Source organism: Nothoprocta perdicaria, unplaced genomic scaffold, assembly GCF_003342845.1.
Source record: "Nothoprocta perdicaria isolate Ctin4 unplaced genomic scaffold, notPer1 scaffold_94, whole genome shotgun sequence".
In the NCBI taxonomy this organism is placed as follows: domain Eukaryota; kingdom Metazoa; phylum Chordata; class Aves; order Tinamiformes; family Tinamidae; genus Nothoprocta; species Nothoprocta perdicaria.
In genome coordinates this window covers 798,930-816,216 of record NW_020456243.1, presented here as the reverse complement: position 1 = coordinate 816,216, position 17,287 = coordinate 798,930, and the positions used below count along the sequence as shown (strand labels likewise).

The following is a 17,287-nucleotide window of genomic DNA, read 5'->3' as shown; positions in this document are numbered from 1 at the left end:
CACCTTTCTGATTTGGGGTCTTCTCATGCTTTGGCTAGTAAAATCTGGCACGAATTGGAAAGCTGATACCATTTTAACATAACCAAACTTAAAGAGAGGAAGAAACAGCCTTTGAAGGAACTCATTTTATCCATTTTTTTAAAGACAAAACATACATACCCTTAAATCTGGGGAAAAGTTGTCTGTCGAGGTGGAGACGGAGTCAGATGATATTGCAGAAGCAGACTTGGTATGGGCAGAATGGTCTGAGTGAGAAGTGGAAGCACTGTAAAGAGAAACACCACATATCAGAATTGTGCATTTCTAAGGCTACAAATATATATAGCCAGACTCTCCCTTGCGATCATATCCAGCAGTTTTCACAAGTTTCCACCCTTTGCTTTGTCAAGTATTCTTTCTTCAAAGGTAGTTAAAGCACCAAAATATCTCTGATCCCTTATCAAACCTCAGCTCAGATCAAGCCAGCACCATGACAATCACAAACTCGATCAAACTCTAAATCACAGAAACCACAGGCCTCAGTTTCTAACTCTCAGATGGGAGATATTAGTGTGTTACAACTGGATAAAAACAGACAGAATCCTGAACACGTGCCAGCACAATTCCAACCACAGCTTTACAATGGTGGAATGAATTCAGGATAAAAATGCTTTCCATCACACATAACTTTCCTCCTTCAGGTGCAAGTATAATCCTCAGGAGAATTAGAAATACTCCTGCATCATACTAACACAACTGATAATACAGAGTGTGATTTGATCAAAACCAAAGTAAAGTTGATTTTTTTAAATAATTTTTTTTTAGTACAGCTGTAAGCAATTAAAATAAGCCTATTTTGTGGCATTTTTATGTTGCAGCCTCTCCTAGAACCATAACTGCTTGAAATTAGCATTTGATAATAATGCTTTTGAAACACCATAGGAGTGGAAAGAAAGATCCTCTATGGTTCACTGTTATTCCGTAAAGCTGCAGTATGGCAGCAAGTGCTACCTACACCAATTAGTTCCTACGTCCTTATGGATCCCCGCGGCCTCAGAGAGGTTTCCTTGGGTGTCAGGACATTCTTAAGGGTTGGCTACAAAGCTCCAAGGCTGGCTTTGGCCAAGACCCACCTCCAGCAGGAGTATTACCATTGCCAGTGGTATTAAATAGGCCCGTAACAGCGTGGAGACTGCTATAGCTGGGCTTCCAAAGGGCCTGGAGATCTGTTAATTGTCTCAAAACTGTTTTGCTGCTTAACTGCTGGTAAACAGCCACTGAAAGGCCACAGTGTTTCTATTTTAACTTCTATTCTTTGGAGTTTGGCAAGGTATTACATAGGCAATGTTAAGAATACAAGGTACTACAGCAAAATTGGGCTCTTGCTGGGAATTAGTCCTTTCTCTCCCAGGTTTCAAGAGCAACTTTTTAATGCCATGCAGCAGAAATTTAGAAATGGGAGGTGGGGGAACTGCAGGAGCTTATTTAAAAACAAATGACACTGTTGTGTAAAAGGGACAGCACCCTTCTATTGAAAGCCCTTGTTGTATGCACTTCAAGAGCTGCACACGCAGCTCCCCAAGCTCCTCAAATCCCATTTCTCACTCTCATGTACCCTCATGACAGCAGAATTCCTGTCCCAGGCAGAAAACAAACTGGCTCTAAAATACCAAGGCCCAAATCTGCAAAGCTTCCTTAATTCGGCCTGTTCTTACAGGCAGGCTGAACTGGGTGTAGCATTAGACCACATTTTTACATTTCTTCAGTTGAATCAGCTCAGTCCCCTAGACGTGCTCTTAAAATTAATCCCAGCTTGGTCTCTGTATGCTCACACTTAAAATCACACTTCAAATGTTCCACAAAGCAGTATATCTACCTCCTAAAGTTTTACAGGTATAGAGATAACACAAAGTTAGGAATTAGCTGCTGGAGATGCCTTTGCCACTGGATACGAGCTCTGCTCCTTCTCCCTCCTTATCCACCTGCCTCCTCCCTCAGCAGCTTCCAGCCGGGGGAGCCAGAGTTGCAGCAGAAACCGTCACATGTGGAACCTGAAATCTCTCCCTTCTAAAGGCCAGAATTTGGTGCATTCAAATATACGTTTAGAAGTGGTCCAGTCTGCTCAGGGCTCACAAGGGGTTCACGGGCTGGCCCCCCGTCACGTCCCGTCTCGCTGCCGCCGCTGAGGCGTCGCGCGCGCCGGGGGCAAGGCCGGCCATGCCGGCCCGCACAGCCCTGCCGCTGCCTCGGCCGCCCACGTGTGCCTCGCGGGCCCTCTCTCCCCAGTCATTTCTGGGGCTGAAATGAAGGGAAGGAGAAGATGAAACAACCTCCGCCACCTCCTCCTCATCAGACTGCAGCCCCGGCCTGACCAGCTCATTAACCCCATGTGAACACGAGGAGCTCCTCGGCTTCAGCGGTTCGGTTAGCACGGGCTGCCCCTTGGCTGCTAATGCTAAAACTGACACCCCAGCCTGTGTTTTAACCCTCGTTCTGGCAGGGGACAGGGGAGAGGGACCAACATACGAACGAAGGGGACGGCAGAGACCGGCTCTCCCTCCGTCACGTCATGTCATGTCCGCAGCAAGGCCGCCCCTGCTGCCCTTGCTGCATCCTGCACCATGTCGCAGCTCTCACCACTGCCCTCTGTGCAGCATTTCTGGGGCAATTGTGGTGCTAGTCTAAAACGCTGCGGACCCCACTGAGGGAGCAGCATTTCCACCCTACACACCTGTGTTTCATGGGTAAGACGGTACAGGGCAAGGCTGAGCGACAGCCACAGCACGAGGTCGAACTGTTGGGTTTGGGGGCACCTGACAAACATCTGAGAACACGTGTATGTTTGCCAGGTTTCTCCAAGGGCAAAAACATCATGGGGATTTTGCCAGTTACCACTAGTTGAAGGTTTGGCCTTATGCAACACAATCAACCTGCAAAAAATAGAATTTTATCTCTGAACTTCATTCATGTTTGAAGAACCGACACATCTCAAGGTCCGCAATCACTTGGAGCTCTTCCTAGGAGCAAGAAGCTGACTGAGGTATCCCAGAATGGACTCATGAAGACCAAGCATCTCCTGCCACCTTTCTGCTCCTACGCTGTGAGCCCAGGCAGCTCCCCAACATCCTTTCCTCACGTCTAGGTTATGTGGAAGACAGGACCTTCACCAGGACCTTCAGGGAAAACAGCCCATTCCTTTTGTCCCTGTTTCCCTTTCTCCTCTCCTTCCTCCCAGCCCAAGCAGAAAAGAAGTTTGGGAAGCAACTAAAACTGATGTCAGTCTTTCATCTTAGTAATTATTATTAAACATTATTTCCTGCAGCCAGATTTTGAAAGATAAATGAGAGCAAATAAGCATAATGGTCTCATATAGTACCTGCCTACATTATTAACCTCTTGGCTATATGGAATACATATGTACAACTAATACCCGGAATTACAGTGGAAATGAAGCACGGTGACTCAGCTCTTCATAAAGTGCTCACTGTTATTATTGCAACTATCCCACACCGTGCCAGATGGTTTTCAAACACAATTCAGGCTCAGACAGATGCCTTCTGGTGATTCTTGTTCAGGCAGTGGGAAGACACGACTGCCTCGGCAGCACAACTGAAGCAGCAAAGCCAAAAAGCTGCTGCAGGCACAAGTGTCTGAGACACAAACGCGTCCTGTACCGCTGTGAAGGTGCAGAGGAAATACTTGGTGGAAAACAGAGGCAAAGTCTCAGGCCACTTCAAAATGTACCATCAAACAGCACCTGCAAAGTGGCATCGGAGGCAGCCTCTATCTGCAGACATTGAAAATGAGGTGCATATAAAAGGTAACTATTATAGAAAGAGTCTAACTGTGAAGTTAGTGCTTTCCTAGACTAGATCAGCAAGAGCTTTCCAGTGAAGGCAAAAGCACAAATCCCACCTTGGAAAGTGGTGGTTTGACCACAGGAGGCTCTGAGAAGAACACAACAAAGGTCACGTAGAAGCTAAGCACGGAGATACCCAGGGACTGGGCTCAAGCTGTGAAAGACGCAGACAAATGCACCCTCTAAGCCGGACTGACCATCCTTCCCCATATCATCACTCTCATGGTTGGCAATTTATTACAATATTGTACTGTAAAACTCTGTACTGTAAAACTAGTGTTTTATTTCTCCCTCCACCCCATCTCTGCAAGAAGGAAATCTCCTAGAGCATCTCCAGGAAGCACCTTCAATGCAAATTTGACCTGTGGACAACCATGCTGCACAACCTCTCCTGGTAGGAGAGTGTGTGATCCAGGAAGAAAGTCATGAGTCATGACAACTGCACACAGAGAAAAAACAACAACAACCCGCAACCCTTCGTAACACAGTATGAGAGCTCATGCGGTATGAAGTCAGCCATATAATTGCTACAATGGTCATTTCCAAACAAGTGTCTTTGAGGTCTTGCCTCTTCAAAGATCCAGAAACTACCCTATGCAAAGAGGGACTGAATTGCAACTCCCAAAGAAACTGCCCACTGTTAACCTTCAAAGACACTCATTCAGACTTTAAAAACGGAGAAAGAGCCCCTTGTCTTGCTTCAAAACAAGCTACTGGCAAAAGAAAAACTGTAATAAAATAAAAAAGAAAATATAAAGTTCTGGTTTCTAAAGTTCCTATCCTAATTCCCTGCTTGGGAAGCTGTGCCCGAGTGGAACGCCTGAAGCCCTGAGAAGAAATGATGAGGCAGGAGAGACAAACATTTCTAGGAATCAGGCTGTTTGAAAAACAAACTAAAGCAATACGCTTATGCATAGGATATTAGGATAGTTATTTTCTGTACGATGGTGTTCAGCCCCTGATGATAAAGTCAGCTCTCCAGAACCTTCTTTATGAATTTTCCCTTCCCTGCCACTGCAACAAGTAGCCGCTCCTTGGCTTGCAGCATTTGCCAATTAGCCTGATGCTAATTGGCACAAGCTGCTCACACCATTTCTTCTGTATCCAACTGTATGTTTTATTTCAGTAGTCACTGGACTGACAGGGAAAATGGGTGATAAAGTGGACCACGGTGCTCTACAGTTTCAGCCGCAGAGGTCATAAATGAGAAAAGCACTGCAGAGTGCAAATTTCCATTTCCTCCCTTCCTGTTTTTTGTAAAAGTTTCTCATTATGTGCATTCCTAGCAATTAATCAAGGTGAAAACTGCAAATTAATGACGACTAGTGGCAAATACGATTTCATTTGGACGCTCTTGATGCCAAGAGAGAGGGCTCCAGTTGGTTCACATGAAATGCAGGGCCGCACCTGCAGTGCTCGGGCACTCTTCTCCAAAGCAGAATTACCCAGAGGTATTGAGCTTTCCCTGCTCGCTCTCCAAATTCAAGCTGAGCTCCTCCTCTTCAGCACTTTCAGCACTCCTGTTTGTTTCAGAGATTTTTTGGGTCCTGCAAGAGCAGAGTGCTTGTTCCCCACCAGTGTCACTTTGTCCTTGCTATCCCGGCTGTCCTTGCTATCCCGGCTGACCCAGCCCGGGAATCCCTGCTGCTGCCCACACGAGGGGCTCCCATTTCCAGCAGCTCTGTGGCCCTGTGCAAGGCTGGGTGGCTCCCGAAGCCCTTATTTGTACATCTGTTCCTAAAGATATTCCGAACTGCCTTGAAGATCCTTGTGCAGGGAATACTCAGGCGTGCAGTTAGTCCCAGCAGCAGGGCAGGCGTCCGGTGCAGCCACGGGCTGTGACAATCTCTGCTGCTGTAAATTAAGTTTTAGCCTCCTAACACCCGTCTGTCCCAGGACAGGAATCCCACTGTGCTAAGCACTCTACAGACCCAAAATAACAGGCAACCCCGCTCCTGAAGAGCTTACACGGCCGGACAAAGGAGTATTATCTCCAGCAAGCAGGGATTCAGTCTTGGTTCTTCTCAGAAAAATAGGAAAACTAAACAGGCTTATCCTGCTCAGACGACACCAGCAAAAGAGACTTAAATATACATAAAATGCATCCTTGCTCTCCCAGGAAACACTGTACTGACTCCTTATGCACATGCAGAACATGCAATTGCTACATTTAAGGACTACATGGAAATCACCTTCTTTCTAAACACCTGAAGATCCCACTTTAACATCGGCCTGACCTGCAATGATTACAGAGAGGGGGGAAAGTCATAAACAAATATGCTCTGGAAGGGAAGAAAAGCACCAACTGCCAGGCTTCCCCTGGCATTCAGGAGACGCAGACAGTTATATAATATAATAACGTACCCTCTCCATTCAGAAGGGTCGGCAATGTCAGAGCTTAACAACATCTTAAAAAGAAGCCATTTCAGCAAACAAATCATTGTGCCTGTGTGTGACAGACCTCAAATAGCCCCCCACGCCACTTGCCTGAATGGAAAAGATTCACTGCTGTTGCCAGGCAAAGCCGGGTCTCAATCTGACTGCAACGTTCCAAGGAAAGAAAATGTCATTTTTTAAAAGTTGATCCTTTTGAGTAGCATCCTGCGCTGAATATATAGTACATTTTCTCCCATGAGCCATAAAGAGAATGTCCTTATATTTTGACCGTGAACAAGCTTTTCTAGGAATGCAAATTTTGCTCTCAATAGTTACACAATGGCCTGCAGTGTCACAAGCACCGTTCATGCTCTATTAGTCATTCTTTTATTATTTTTCTACCCAGAAGCTCACAAAAGGCCCCCAGTGCGTGGAGAGCACTCGCTCCACAATAGGCTTATTGTTTCAAATATTTGCAAGACTCCGAGAATAGAAAAGCCAACACCCAAAGACCAACCGATAGGCAGCACATAATTAAGAGCAGCAAGCAGCCCACAGGATCATGCTTCCATGAGTCAAAGAACCAGAAGGTAAAAAACAGGAAGAACCCAGTTATCACAGGCCTAAGCTGAGAGAAGCTCATCACCCCATGGAGGGTAACGATAGAATCATCTGTAGCCCTGACAGAAACAAAACAGGAGGTTGATTTCTAAGAAGTTGTAGCAGGGGATGGGACGGTGGTCAGTAAGAAGGAAACTGGAACTGGAAAGAAAGAAAGAAAGAAAAGTCTCATAACTTTTCTCAGAACTGCTGGAAATGGGTATTTTACCTCTGTTTCAGCAGCTACGTTTCAGCCCGCATCAGCAGAGTCCCAAATTAGCTCCTACTCCTGAAAGGCAGCTGATAATGCAGGACTTTGGTGTGGAGCCGGGTGCCCATGGAAATGTGTTTGCCTTGCAGAAAGGCCGCCAGCGGGAGCCGCTTGGCTCAGAGCGGCCGCCGGTGGCAGCGACGGCCGGGGCCAGGGCCACGTCCCGCCCGGAGCCGGAGCTGCCGGCCCGGCACCCTCTGCCCGCTGCTTGCGGCTGAGGGGGCGGGCAGTTACCTGGATGTGGCTGCACGCCTCTCTTCTTGAGACATACAGGAAAAAAAGGCATCACAGAAACCCCAAAGACAGTCCAAAATTGCCCAATACGCCTTAAAATATGTTAATTCTGAGTAGAAACTGCAAGTAAAAAAATTATCTGGCTTTTAATGTGAATTCAGACATTGCCATGCTAAGCTGCAATACAGAGCCAACGTGAGAAGCAGAAAGACAGAAACTACTATGTGCTCTCCAGTCCTTGGTTTGTTTTGGAAGCTTTTGTAGTTATACATATAGTAACCTCTTTTTATTATTTGTATCCTGGCAGAAATTCATAATATCTAGTTACACACTAACACTCAGTTATGTACAGTTTTACCAGATCTGTGGATACAACCAACAGTTTATGTGCTGCCTATATTTTGATTTTTACTTCTCTCCCTCTCTAAAAAACTTCTTGTTAAGGTAATAACATGCACTGTCAAGCGCCTTCTTCCTTTCGAACGCACACCACACAATCACCTGGTCCCAATAAAACACCTGCAACAGACTACAACCCCCTAAGCAAGCACCTACAACAGTAAAAAAAAAACGAGATTTACTCACCAGTGACAATTGTTCCATACTGGGATTAATTAAAAGAAGGAAGAAAAAGGTATATAAATACTATATGCATTTGGAGAATCACGTACCACCTGGCTAAGCTGACGTGGCCTACGAGCTCAGTATTATCTCACACACGCTTTGCAGCACCATGTGCTGCCAGATTCCACTCAGAAAAGGATTTGAAACAACTAAACCTGGTGCCAGCTCTGCCCTGCACAGAGTTGGTCCCCAGCGGAGTCTTAAGGCTAAAATAGCTTAAGTGCTCAATAATTTGGGGGGTGGGGTGTTGTTTCCTGAAATGCAAGCTAAGGATTGGACTGAACTGAGGATGGGGATGCTTTCAGAATCGCTGAGTGCTGGTACCTCACACCGGCCTCCAAGGAGAGACCAGCGCCTCTGAAGATCGGAGACCATCTGTGACAGTTCCCAGGTTCAGGAGCTGCAGCTGGGACCACGTTTCCACAGAGCTCGCTCTCATTCCTGGGTTAAATACAAGGCCCAGATTCCCAAGCACTCAGTTGCTGTTGATTTGGATCAGGGCCTCCACTTGCCAGAAGGCTCTGCCCTCCAACATTCCTGCTTTGGACCACTCATGGGGTACAGGTTGAAAACAAAGTTATTTCAGATTCTACTGCCATGTATCAAAGAGAGACATCCCAAAACAAGCTTATCTGAAGACTACTACACATCAGTCCCCAGCCATGTGGAATGATGGCTAATCTTCTATCATCACACAGCAGCCACAGCCACCTCATCTCCAAAACCCACCTGGATGTGACCGGGTGCAGAGTGCTCCAGGTGTCCCTGCCTGAGCATGGGCACTGGACTAGATGATCTGTAGGGGTCCCTGCCAACCTTAACCATGCTGCGATTCCCGATGCTCTTGCCTGCCTCAAACATAATGAACGAGCCTGAAAAAGCAAGTGACTTAACACACAGCAGGGGCAGTGAAGCCTGGATGGGTCCAGCCCAGATCGTGATGCTGTCAGTGGCTGTTCTACCACCTGCCTGGTGGAAACCCAGTCAGCAGAGTCTGTCTGTCTGTCCGTCCATCCATCTTTATTGTAAATGCAGAGATTTCTGCAGCTTATTACTTTTACTCGTCTGTCACCATCCACCAAATATGGCTCAAGTTCTCTGAATGTTATACAAACTACAAGGGAACAAACTCAGATACAAACATATCTGTACATACAGATACATCTGTACAGAACAGATACTTACATACCCGATACATACAGAAATAGTGCTCCCAGTTGCCCACAGATTTAGCTGACATACAAAAGAGAGAAACTAAATGAGCTGAGAAATAGTTCCTTTCTTTTTTCCTGGAATAGAGAGCAAACCAACTTCAATGCTCTTCTTGTCCTTGATGCACAGATGAGGAGGGAGCTCTGCAGAGGTGCTCCCATCGGAATTACTCACTGCAGGCTCCTCTTACAGTCACTGGGGAGAAACGGGAATGACTCTCTCCTCCCCACTGTCTCCAAGAAACCCAGAGAGACCAGCAGAGACATCTCCAGTGAGAGGAGAGGGATCTCATCTCTAGGTAAGGAGGACGCAGAAGATGGGGCTATGGTCAGGATGCATTTGGGAAGCCACTCATCTCTGGTACTGTGAGTTTTGATCACCACCCACTACCTGCCCTCCTCGGGTCCTATAATTTTCCAGCTGTAATTGATTCATTCACAGGCTCCAACGCATTCACAAGCAGTTAGCTGATAAGGCTGAAGACGTCACTTCTATGGCCTGTGCCTGCAATCTCTCCCTCCCAAAAGATATTGCAGGAGATCTTACAGTAAGGATATTAAATGAAATCAACAGTGAGATTTCATAACACAGCAGTAAAAATAGTAAGAACCCTTTATTCTCACTAAAGGCAGGAGAAATGAAATGAGGCTGTGGTTCAGAAATACAATAATTCAGATATCAGGACTCTTCATGCCAGAAAACCAGGCACTTTTGTCACAAAACAACAAGCCCTAATCAGATGCCTACTCACTGCACCAGTAATGGTTCAAAAACACGTTGCTAAGTTCACTTCTGTGCCGTGGAGCCCTGGAGGACCCTGTCACAGTCCTGCCCTTGCTAGTAACAGGCCAGGAGCTTTGTACTGAATTTGCACGGCTGCAGAAGTGAGGTTTGGCCAGCCTCAAGCCTCAACTTTGCTCAGTCCTTCAAGTTTTGGTTTACTTGCTTTCACTGTGGCAGCAGCCTCTCCAACTGACCAGGTGTCTAGGACTGATTTATTTTACTTTTGTTAGCTTTGTACAGTAAAACCACAGCTTTCTTTAGGTGGCTGTACCAAGCAGTTATTCTGTGTAGAATGAGGTATTTGCGACTCCAGGGCAGTGATGCCGGGTGGAGACACAGGCCTGGTGGTGGCAGAGACCTTGGCAAGCGGTGAGTCGGGCTGGGGCACCACAGAGCTCGGCTGGCCCGGGGACCCCACAGCTCTGAACACCTCCCCGGGGCCACTTAAAGAAATGCAGACCTGGGGCTGCCCCAAACTGGTGCTGCGGTAGCAGAGAGAACAAAGAATTAGAATTTAATTCCATGAAAGGAATGATATATAGTAAAATTAAATGTAACATGAAAGGACCCAAGCAGCTAGAGTGTGGAGGAAGAAACCATCAGGCCGAACATCATATTCCTCCCAGAAAAGGTGTCTAGATTCTGACAAGTGCCTGTTACACTCTGTGCTGTCACCATGAGAGTGAAGGCACTGACCTCGAGACCCAGAGGAGGAGCAGACGTGTGTGCCAAACCCCAGGATGGGACAGGAACTAAGCTGCATAGGCACAATAATTTAACTGTATTATTACTCTTTCTTTTTCTGTAGCAATTAGCTTTGGGCTAAAAACAATTTGACTTTTAACACTTCAATTATACTAACAAATTCTTGGCTAAATATATGTGCACACATACACATGTATATATGTGTGTATATACACCACTCATATATGCAAGCGTGTACATGTATGTATGTATATATAAAAAAATGCTGCTTTTTGCCCATAAAAAAGATTTTCCATGTAGCACTTTGCCCTGGCAAATATTCTCTTCCCAACACCGTAAATCACTCTAGATGCAAACCTTGTTTTTTTCCAGGCATGTGTTGCCTATCTTACCAGAAAAGGCAGCAAACTACCATGAACTCTCTATCCAGCTAATTCACTAGAAACACAATCACCCATCCACACCTCACCTAGACCAGAATTGAACTTTTGGGCCATCACACAGCAATACTTCTAGAGGAGGCCTGAATGACTACGGAAAGGTTAGTTCTATATAGGAGGTATATTTCTGCTTGGCTGAAAAAAAAAAAAAAAAAAGTAATCAAAACAGCACTTTGGAGGAGTTATAAACTAGGGAACTGCTAACGTTTGCTCTTTATCAAATACACGGGCGCTCAGAAAGCAGTGGAGATGAATTCCTGAAGCAGGAAAGACAAGAGGGAAGCAAGGAAAAGAGCTACCTGCAAAACACTGGAAAATTACTGAGCGAGGAAACTGGCAGCAGAAACTACGGATGAGAGGAAAAGGAAGAGCAGATACATGTGAAGTTCCACTGATTTTGCACATTGGCTTTCAATGAATTTTTCTTCAGTTAGCTCACGGACGGTTACCAGGACTAGAAAACAATTAGGCACTTCTAGGTTAAAACCAAAGACTGGATAATTATTGCAGCAGAGCCTGTTCTCACATCCTTGGGTTACCCCACGCTGCTCTACAAATCAACCCCATCATGACCCTCCTGTCACTCCCCTCTCCATGCTCCTTGCCCCAGCGCTGCTGTCACAGCCTTCTTGGGGACAAGTGACAAGACCACTCTGCTCATGTCCTCCTCTGCGGTTACACCTTGCAGCTGGCACCTTGTGAGAGTGACCTCTGGAAGGTTTCTGCACATTTTTAATGCGTGCTTGCTATTTTTTTCCTCAGTTAAGCTTTCTGATAACGTGAGCTATTTTAGGTATGGATCAGGTCTCTTTTTACACCACCTGATACCCTCAGGATTTAGAAAAAAAAGAAAGAAAAGCAGCAGTAAAGCAGGGGATCTGGCAAAGACTCACAAAAGAGAAGCCATGACCTTACTGACTGTGCTGAGCCATCCAAGAGGTTGTGCTATGACCTTTCTACATGTTAATTGTGTAATTGTGTTTTCCTGTGGTAAATAGCCTGTAGTTAAGAAACCAGCTAAGGAACTACATAAAAAACTTCGTATTGATTAGCAAATACACTATTAGTCAACATAATCTTACCAGCTCTGTGCAGAAAAAGCAGTTCTTTGGGAGGACCCAAGAGACTTGTGCTCCGGTCCCAGCTCTGCTTCTCCCCGCCGTCATCTCCTCCTCAGGTCTCCGCAGCAATTTCTCATCCTTAGACTTTCTCACTCTTCTCTCAGTCTCTCAGCAGGTCCCAGAACTTAGTAAAATCACCTACCAGGCATTAGGGTTTTTTTTTTTTTAAGAGTAGTCCTGGTTTAAACACATTTAAATAGCCAATCGCTGGCTCTTCAATACAGAAATCACCTACCTCTAACCTGGTAGAGCAACTAGAACCATGGCACCTCTAGGCCTCTAAGCAGTGGTGTAATATTGATTACAATACAGGATACAGGGGAGTGTCAGCTCTATTTTATATTCTCAAATGGAAAATATATTTTCTTCTTCTAAATATACACTTCTGTTGCATGGACAGAGCTTGAACACAGACATGTGTGTGTGCCAGACAGAGGAAATTTTCCAAGACTGAAAGTCTCACGCTCCAAGATGAGCGAAAATGTTTTCTGCTCAATGCAGGAGCTGCCACATGAATACCAAAGACTACCCATAAACACAATTTCTGAGCTCTTCTGAGGTAATAGTTTCTTTTCACGACTGTGTTGCAAAAATTAAAACTTTAAAGTCTATTTGAATTGTTATTTTTTATGATTTTCTGCCCGAAATCTGCAGACGCCATAATAGATTCTCTTCATTTTGCAAATTTACATGACCATAAAACATTTTTTTTACCTTCCCAATATACCAGTATATGAAAAAAAGTACCTCAGGCTGGACTTACTTTACTTAGTTGCAAGTAAACATTATAAATTATTCTACCCATATTAAAATTAATGATAATGAGCTTGGCTGAAGCTGCTAATTGGTTCTAGGCCTAGTGTTAAGTTTCTAAAAAAGTTCATTATCAACCCTCAGCCAGCCATAGATTGGTCTTTGATGGTAACAGCTCTGGGGAAATCCTGCTTCACACATACAAGAAACGAAACACAAGAACTGCTCCCAAAGCCCCTGAACCAAACGGCAGCTACTCACCTTTCACTAACAGCAGAACGGGCAGAAACCTTCCTTTCCAAACCAGAACGTCAATGACTCATCCCCAAGCAACTCCATCAGCAAGCCCCACACATGTGGTAGCCAGGTGGGGCTAGGAAGCCCTCCACAGCCACCAGCATATGGGCCCAGCTCCTTCCTGCATTACTCTTAGCCACGGGGAAAGAATTTCCTTCAACAGGACCTTAAATCAGAGCAGGTATTGACAGGCCCTTATTTGAGACAAGCGGGGAAGTCCATAGCTCACAGAGCTGGTGCTCCAGCAGACCCTGCTGCACTGATTTACACACTTTACATTCTCAGAGCTATCTCTGCAAACCTAAGGACAAGCAACCTGATTATTTTCATATGCTTCAGTGAAAGCATGAAGCGGAGGGCTCCTTATGTCTGCAGACCTCTGTGGATGACAACCACCAGCAGAGAGGTGGTAACAAGCAAAAAGAAAGTGGCAACATCACACGTTACTACGGTCCTGCTGGCAGGGAGCATCTGCCACTGTCTTCTCTCTTACTTTCGTCCTACACTAAGGGTGAAATAGCACTGGCATCTCCTACAGCAGTTTCCTTGCAGTATAATCCCCTCCATTTTCACAGGCAGTGCAAATTTTCTCCCAGCTGATGTAACAGAAAGACCTTTGACTTTATATTGGGCTATTGGTCGTACTGGACAGCAATAAATTTTTCAGATACTTGGAGGAACACTAAGAACCTAGGGAATATATCAGATAGATTTCACAAACAAATGCCTCCTTGTCTTTAATGGGAGGTAAATCTCTTGATATAACCTATTTCCCAGGGTCGTATGCTCTGTTAAAATCATGCACAGCTATATCTGCTTTTCTTCTTTTCAGAAAAGGGAAATTTTTGCATAATTTTGCTGGCTGTTGCTTTGAATTCTAAAGGCCAGAGTATCTGTATGCAAAGTAAAGGAAACAACTCCAGCTGTATATTCATTTCAAGAGTGATCTGTGAGGGGTGCTCCAAAGAGGTTGGATTATGTAGCACAGCTGAAAGAGGTTCATCGCTCACGCACGATCCTCGGGCCTCTTTGAAGCTATAAAATAAATCCATAACACTAAATAAAGCTTCCTGTCCTTGACACAGTCCTTCTGTACCTCATCAAAGGCAGCATCAGAATCAGTGGCTTACATTGCTTCTCTCTCAGTCTCACGAGTTGCTTCTGGTTTGACTGTGAATACACAAGTGTTCTTGCAATGGCCAGTTACAGCGGCACGGCTCCTTGTTCAGTTGTTGGCTCATGGTCATCTGCCTTCCACAAGACCAGAATCCGAGGGAAAGGTCCTGAAGATCCCAGTCATTGACCTTGACCCAATGAGGGCACTTGACTGCTCCTAACTCGGTACTTCCATAGGGAGCTGGGCATGTGGTAACATGTGCAAAGAGCTATACTGCAAGTATCAAAACTCCAAATACTTCTGCTCCAAATACTTTTATAGTTGGGGCAGAAGGTAGAAAACACATTTATTCCCATATGTTACTCCAAACTACAACGGTCTATGAGAATAGCAAAGCAACTTTTCTTGTCAAATGCTACTGTCACCATATCCCATGTTCATTATTAAAAGACAAACATACTAATGCATGTTCTTTAAGGCACTTACTCATGTGAGCAGTCTTTACATATGAGTAAACTCTACCAAGCATATTTTCTTGCAGAATTACATATTAAGTGTCTTTTGAAGTATGAAACTGTTTTAACTTGTCAGCTGGAGTGCAAAGCAACTCAAGAATGTACTGCTAGAGACACGTGATTTATGCTAGTCTGCATAAAACAAAGACAGTCAAAGACAACTCAGCAAGGCTTCACAGTTCTGAGCAACTGAATTTGGGATGAGTGAACTTGTGCTCATTTTTCTGTAGCTGTTGTTTTTATATACATATATATATATAAAATAAATACGTCACAGCACTATAGTCGTAGGTTAACAACTCATTGTTGGTCAGACTTCAATCACAAAGGCAAGAAAATTAGTACAGCTCAGTAGAATCAAAGAGTCCTATTAGTTTCAGGAGGACTATTCAAGGTACAGAAAAATCAGACCGCACATCAGCGTTAATGAGAATAAAATCTAAAAAAGACTGAAAGTGGGCTGAAACAGATCTACTGTCCACTTCATTGAAAAGCTACTCATTTGTGTAGAAGTATTACTAGATTGTAGGGAGAGTTGGTAATAACAAACACTCTGAAAGTCACCAGGCATCTCTTATTACAAGAAAATGGTTTTGCTTTCTGAGGATTTTGCCTGAAGCTTAACCAATTCAACTAGAATGTTTCACCAAGTCAAGATGGGCTTTTAATCAGTAACTGCAGATGAAAAACTTTTATCTGTTTCAAAGACTGGTTAAAGAAAGAAATGTTTTCTGTTCAGAACACATAAAACAATGGTTAACCTTCTTCTAGGAGTTCTGGATGTTGGAACCTGCACTTTCCCAAAGCTCCATCTGGCCTGTGAAGCTGAATGGGATTCTCCTTGCAGCTTTGAGGTCTGCAAGCTCTTCTGATCCAAACACTCTTTTCATGTCCAAAATCCCCAGCATCTCTTATGCTATCACTGACTTTCAGAGGGGTGTGAGTCAAAAGCAGAGCGGAGAAATACACAGGGGCAATGAGATATAGAGGAAAAGAGGCCTCCAGGCATTCAGCAGAGCTTCTCTGCTCTTTGCATTAATTTCCCTCTTTAGTTAATAGAACAATTTCATTAAGGAGGGTGAAAAATGTCATGAAAGGCTTGGGAAGGAGGCGCCCTGGGTACAAGGTGGGGTCTGCCTGGGGAGCAGCTCTGGGGCCTCTGCACAGCAAGCCGACCATGGGCACGCAGAGGTAGAGGTGCCGGCACCACCTTGGGTTGTATGAGCAGGAACAGGGACAGGTGACCCAGGAATGGGACCTGTCAGACCTCAGCTAGATCCTGCACCCAGTTTTGCCCCTCCTTGGTACAAGAAAGGCATCAACAAACTGGAGGATCATGGAGATGGTCAGGGCTGGAGCATTTGCCTTGTGAATAGAGGCTGGGGGAGCTGGATTTGTCCTGCTGGGAGCACAGGCAGCTTTGGGTTGGGAACAGCCTGTCAGTGCCTACAGCATGGTGGAGATCACCCAAGGTCAGCCAGGAGATGGAGTCAGGCTCTTCACAGCAGCACATGGTGGGAGGATGAGAGATGACAGGGCCACATTAACACACAAGAGGCTCAGACTGGATGTAACAGGCTTCTCCATGTGGATACCCGAGAACTGGCACAAGGTGGTTGTTGAGGTGATGCAGGTGATGCCTCCAACCTGGGATGTTCTCTGGAGCCGACTGGGTCCAGCCCTAGGCAGCCTGGTCTGACCTCACAGATGAGCAGGAGTTGGGGATCCCAAGGGCCCTTCCTTCCTGGCTATTCTGCGAGCCTGGGATTCACAAGGGAGAGGGCAGCAAGGCCCGCACGGAGCAGACTCCACGTGCCAGGCCGTTCTCCCACCTGGGGCTTACCGCGAAATCCGCGTTTCCCCCTTCCCGCTCTGCTCCTCTCCCACCAGCCAAGCTGTATCCCCAGGACACAACCTCACTGATAAACCATGCTGAGTGAAACGAAGGTTCCTGCTCAGTGTCTGTGGTCTACGGAGCATGGAAACAGCCCGCAGTCGTGGAGACTCCCATGGAGCTCTTGCTGGGCGTAGGACACAGGTAAGCGGCCAGGCTGCCCAACCCGAGACACGGGCGCGCGGAAGGACAAGGGGACCCGGGGGACGCGGCCACACGAGTGGCCTCCTTGGTGTCCCTCTGGGGCTCCTGCTTGTCCTGGGCCACTGCAAAGCCAGGCGCCTGCCCAGGGCCGCGGCGGTTACTCGGCTCCGCTCTGCGGCCGGGCGGCTTCTCCCTTCCCAGACACCGGGCCCCGGCGCCGCTCTCGCTGCCCCGTAAACCGCGGCGAGCGCCGTGCCGGAGCGCGCCGGGCACCCGCATCCCTGCGGCGGCTCTGCCCGCCGCCGCCCGTGCTGAATCACGGCGCCCAGGCGGCCGCGGCGCCCTTACCTGGACAGGGAGTCG

The 17,287-nt window shown here is 46.2% G+C and overlaps 1 protein-coding gene across 2 annotated transcripts in view; it reads right to left on the bottom strand.

Annotated features, from left to right (window-relative positions):
• The window catches only part of MTMR2 (myotubularin related protein 2), a 56,961-nt gene extending 39,680 nt beyond the window's left edge, over positions 1 to 17,281 (bottom strand). Inside the window, exons 1-2 of one of the 2 annotated variants that reach the window (XM_026052942.1) lie at positions 17,273 to 17,281; positions 160 to 265 (exon numbers count right to left, since the gene is read on the bottom strand). The gene's annotated coding sequence lies outside the window, so the exon portion shown is untranslated. Of the gene's footprint in view, positions 1 to 159; positions 266 to 12,165; positions 12,187 to 17,272 lie in introns of those variants that run through there. The other variant, XM_026052941.1, reaches the window with a different exon arrangement.
• Positions 17,282 to 17,287: the final 6 nt, after the last annotated feature.